Raw genomic sequence first — 6,000 nt, forward strand, 5'->3', positions numbered from 1 at the left:
TAGCCCAAAATGCAAGGTGCAAACATAACAAACATGTGCATGATACTAATGCGCTCATCATCAAACAGCGACTAGCTACAACATGCACTCAGAGGCAAATCTAGTCTTGCCCCTCCCCTATGAAACACATAGCCATGTCATGCTTTAGGAAAAGCTGCAGCAAGCAGCAGTTCCCAAAGCATCGCTATAAAGATCTTTTTAAAGACAAATATAATCCAAGAAGTTGCTATGAGCAGTTTTTATCTGCAACCTAAAGCTTAGGGGTCAACATCAGCACTTAACCTTGGAAGAGAGAAAAAAGGAGCACCCTTGAGTAGGCGCTGAGAGTTGCCAATTGCAGCATGGGAAATTCTTTGAAATTTGGGGGTGGTGCCCGGGGAAGGCAGAGTTTCAGGGAAGGGTGGAGCACTGCAAGGATGTGATGCCATATAGAACCCACCCTCCAAAGCTGCCATTCCAGGAGAACGCCAGGCCCTACCTGGGATTTGGTAGCCCCATACGGATGGCATCTCCCACACCCCAGAAGACCCTACAGAAATGCCCAGTACCAGGAATGAAGTGCAGAAGGTCGCTTTCGGATCAAAGGGACTGGAACCACGGGGTCTCTTTAGTAATAGCCTATAAACTAAGACAGGTGTGTGTCTCCCCATTGCATTCTAAACCTAGTTACGTCATTTCCTCCCCATTCCATTTCCCCCCGCTGTTCCCCATCCTCCCCCCATGCCTGCCCATTCTCACGACCAAGCCTCCGACCCTTCACGCCCTCCTCTCGCCACCCGACCCGCGTCCCCTCACCTTCCTCCTCCTCCTCCACCACAACCCGCTCACAAGCAAGCCGCCATTGCCCTCAACACACACACACACCAATTCAAAAAGCGAGCGTCTCCTCCCAGTTCGCCGCCCATTGGCTGCCTCAAGCCGCGGGGCGGGGCCGGAGAAGCAGAAAAAAAAACACAGCTCCAAATGCCGGCATCCTATTGGCCCCCGAGACCGGCAGCATCGACATCAAGATAGGGTGCTCCTCCCTCCTTTCCCCCCCCCCCATACTACGTTTCCTTATAGTTTGTTATACTAGCTTTGGTTGGGAGCCGCTCGCTTGTAAAGCGAATTCCTATTGGTCGTCTTCTCGTTTCTTTGCTCTCCACACAGCCAGCTCGGTTCCAACCCCTCCCCCCCCCCCGGTTTCAAAAGCCTGAGCTCACCTGATCAGTTGCGGGTATATTTTTTTTCCCCTGCCCCTGCTAACGGTTTTAACGGCCGTGACGAGAAAAGTACCCGGATGGTGCTTTGCACCGGCTCTGCCCCTTCTCTACGGCTCCTTCCTTCTCTCCCCTCTGCATGCAGAAGTCCTAAATCAGTCTACGCGGAATACGGCAAATTTAAAACAATTTCCATAAATTTCACTGTCATGGCCCCCCAGCGCAAAGAGCTCTGGGAATTGTGGTTCTAAGAAGGGGCGACGGCTTACTAAGCGCCCTAACAAAACCTACACTTCCCAGGATTCTTTGGGATGAGGGACTCAGTGACTGACAGGTTTCAAAGGGTTGTAAGGGACGTGTCCTTAAAAAATAGCATCCTTTCTCGTTCTAGGTTAACTCTTACATCGGTGCAGCTCCACCCTGTGCATGTTTACTCGGAAGAAAAGCTTAATGAGTTCGATGAACTTTTAAGGAGAAAATCCCACCGAACTTGGACTTCCTTGCGAATAAACACGCATGGGGTTATACACTTGGGTGTACATTTAATTGGAAGCAATTGCTTCTACTGCTGCAATGCTGTGTATGTTTAATTGGAATTACTTATACCTGACCAAAGGAAAGTTTATGCTACGCTAAAGTTGGAGGCCAGGGGCTCCTTAGAGCTGGAATAAATGTTACTCTTTAGGAAGGCACTAGGAGTCCTGCATTATTCTTCTGCTACAGCCTGAAGTGGCTGCCCATCTGGAATTGCCACTGTAAAATGTGCTAGTCTTTAAGGCGCCGCAAGAATAATTTCAGTGTATATGCATCCTGATCTGGATGGCCCAGACTAGCCTGATCTCGTCAGATCTCAGAAGCTAAGCAGGGTCAGCCCCGGTTAGTATTTGGATGGGAGGCCACCAAGGAAGTCCAGGGTTGCTGTGCAGAGGAAGGCACTGGCAAACCATCTCTGTTAGTCTTTTGCCATGAAAACCCCCCAAAAGGGGTCACCATAAGTCAGCTGCGACTTGACGGCACTTTATACATACATATATGTGTGTGTGTGTGTAACCCTGTTGATACAAATCCCCACTAGAAGATAAGGGGGGGGGTTCTGAATTCAGTAAACTGACAGCACTACTTGTGGACAGATGTGAAATTGCTTACAATAGAATAGCAAAACATTTAATATAACAGCACAACAGATAACTTCAAGTAACCAAACAATTACAGACACAAACACAATGCGCAAAATCTTCAGTGCCCTTCAGGAAGGGCACGCTGTACATTGGTGAACGACACCAAGTGCAATAACAAGGAGAGAAAGAAAAGTCCACACGTTTAACTGCAGGGTTGTTGCTTCCCTTTACGTTCTTGATGAATGCTGCTGGGGATGCTGAAGGCCTTCTTCTCTCTCCCCAGTCTGACCTGTAAAGGGAAATGATTAATCCCCTCCGTTTAACTCTGGCTTCCCTCTTCCTAGCCAGCCCAATTGACTGAGGGGTGTGGCACTTGCAGTCAGTAACCTACCTAACTGCCCTTGCTCAGTGAGGCCCGCCTAGATCCTAAAGCCCACAATATTGGCAGGGTTACATATGCATGTAGGGATGCCAGCCTCCAGGTGGGACCTGAGGATCCCCTGGAATTACAGCTCATCTCCAGGTTACAGAGATACATTCTCCTGGAGGAAATGGATGCTTTGGAGGGTGGACTCTATGGCAATGTGCCCCACTGAGGTCCGTGTCCTCCCCCAGGCTCCACCCCCAAATTTCCAGGAATTACCCAACCTATATCTGGCAACTCTGCCTTCCCCCCCACCCCGCCCCATCTCCGGCCAGGGGGAACCTGGCTACCCTATATGCACTCGATCAAGTTGAATAGGTTTTATAAAAACCCATCTCACTAAAATTACCCATAAGACAGAGTTCAACTCAAAAAAAAATGCAGGATTTTAGATGAAAGCTTCCTGTAACTGAGTACCTTCCTCAAAGAATCAGTTTTTAAGTACAAATGATTAAACAGTGCTTAATGATTAAATGATTTAACTATTTGCCAGTCTCTTGGGGGCTAACCAATGGTCAACAAAACTCGACCTGCCGTTCCCTTACTCCAGCTAAAAGACTCATATTACAACACGGGAAAGAAAAAAAGCCCCTCCAGTAAATCAATGGATTGAGGACCTTAGAACTCTATCATTATTTGAACACGTGGCATATAGATGGCAATTGCTCATGGACTTCTTTATAGATATTTGGAAACCATTTCTAGAAACTTGTATGTAGATCAACCACCACTGTTATTATATTTTTGTCTTTATGTATATCTTTTTTTAATTCCTTTTTTAAAAATAAATTTTTAAAAGGTTGCATAGCTGCTATCTTACGTGTACTTACTTGGGAGCAAGTCCCACCAAACTTAGTGGGAGTTGACCCTCCTCAGAAACAGCAGAAGAGGTGATGGTTAAACTTGTGTCTGGGCAGCGCTATGCCGTCTGCTGACAGAGCTGTTATGGTTGCTTCTCTGTCCCCTAGGGTTGCCAGCTCCAAGCTGGGAAATACCTGGAGATTTTTGGGGTGGAGCCTGAGGAGGGCGGGGCTTGGGGAAGGGTGGGACTTCAATGCCATAGAGTCAATTGCCAAAGCAGCTATTTTCTCCTGGTGAACTGATCTCTATCGGCTGGAGATCACCTGTAATCCCAGGAGATCTCCAGCTACCACCTGGAGGTTGGCAACCCTACTGTCCTCCCCAATGGTAACAACAAATACAAAACTAACCCTAAGTTAGTATAATGTTATTGTTAAGAATAGAAATGAGAAGTTCAAATTCCCATTCGACCATGATGAACCACATTAGGTTACTTTGGGGCAACCACTATCTCTCAGCTTAACCTACCTCACAGGTTGTAATGAAGATACAATGGAGGAGGGGGAATATTTATGCTCCTATGAACACCTATGAGAAAGGCTGGAGTAAAACTGTGATAGAGCCAGGGGAGCACCCTTCCCCCTAATATCTAGTTTCAAGTGGGTAGCTGTGTTGGTCTGCAGTAGAAGAGCAAGATTCAAGTCTAGCTGAACCTTAAAGACCAACAAGGTTTCCAGGTTCCTGGGCATAAGCTCTGGAGAGTCAAAAGTCCCTTTGTCAGATACTGACAAAAGGAACTTTGACTCTCCAAAGCTCATACCCTCAAAATTTTGTTGGTCTTTAAGGTGCTACTGGACTCGAATCTTACCCTAATATCTAGATAGCTTTGTTCCTGTATGGAGGAGAATTCACTCCCATGAACCTTACCTACAGCCTGAATATACTGCCCAGTTACAGATATTTCTCTGGTTTGGTTCCCCCTGAGTAGATGCGCATACAGTTGGGCTGTGTCTTGATTGTGGCATGAGCCTCATTTTTACAAGGAGCATATATGTGTGTGTGTGTGTTAAGTGCCGTAAAGTCGCTTCCGACTCATGGCGACCCCATGAATGAAAGTCCTCGAAAATGTCCTATCTTTGACAGCCTTGCTCAGATCTTGACAAGGGAGCATATACTACATCATAAAATGTTCATATTTATTCAGTTGCAGTACCTCCCAAGGAATATTTGCTTTGTGGGATATTCTCACTGCCTACTAGGAATGTGCTGTTCAAGTTCTCTCTGCTGAGGGTGCTGTGGGCCACAGGATAATTGTAATTTGTAATAAATACCAGTGTCGTGACAATAATTATAGAATAAGAACATAATTATCATTTTCAGAAACAATACACCACTAATTTATCACAAACAGAACTATACACTAAATTGACTAATAATCTCATTTTCCCCAGTTCTAGGGCTACCAGAGACTGAAACTAAGATGACTCTCCAGACTTGCTAATATAATAATATAATATAATTTCCTTTGCTTTGTCTTTTAAGGACTTCTGCGTTCCATTAGACATCAGAGGGACATTTGATCAACCATTGTTTGCTATATTTTCAACTGGATAGCTTCCATTCTTTCTTCTTGTTCCCAGCATACCACAATCCGATGCCAGCCAGCCACATACCTGCAATGCCCATTGGGAAAATATAGAAAATATATGGGATATGGACAAAGAGGCCTTAAGATCATGGCCTAAAAATCACACACCCCCTTTTTAATCGTCCAACCTGATGAAGAATTCTGGAAGCTCAGAAAGGTTGCACAATACCTTAATTAATTTGGTTGGTCTTAATAAAATCTATTATAGTTATTGACAGCCAACATGGTATAGTAGTTTGAGCATTGGATTAGGATCCTGGGAGACCTGGGTTATAATCCCCATTTCCACCATGGAAGCTCACTCTCAGCCCACCCTACCTTACCAGGTAGTAGTTGTGAGAGAATGAATCCTAGCTGGGAAGAAAAGCAGAATATAAATAAATAAAAGCATTGTCTTCAAATGCAACACTATTATGTGGCTTTTGTTTTGCAGATTCCCTATTGTAAGTCTAGCAGATACAACATAGCTGTGTGGCTATGAATAGTGTTGCCAGGTCACTCTTTGCCACCAGCGGGAGGTTTTTAGGGTGGAGTCTACCACTCTTAACCACTACACCATGATGAGGAGAAAAAGGAGGCATGATTCTGCCAGGTTTCAGCAAGATTGCTTTGAATACTTGAAACTGCTAAACTAGTGCTATGTGTCATAATCCCTAAATCACATCTTGCTCACAGGTCAAGATCCAACAACAGAAGACCAAAGCCATAAATAACAGCCAATAAGTTTCCTTTGGCCCTGACCTGGATGGCCCAGGCTAGCCTGATCTCGTCAGATCTCAGAAGCTAAGAAAGGTCAGCCCTGGTTAGTAT

Source organism: Euleptes europaea, chromosome 5, assembly GCF_029931775.1.
Source record: "Euleptes europaea isolate rEulEur1 chromosome 5, rEulEur1.hap1, whole genome shotgun sequence".
In the NCBI taxonomy this organism is placed as follows: Eukaryota; Metazoa; Chordata; class Lepidosauria; order Squamata; family Sphaerodactylidae; genus Euleptes; species Euleptes europaea.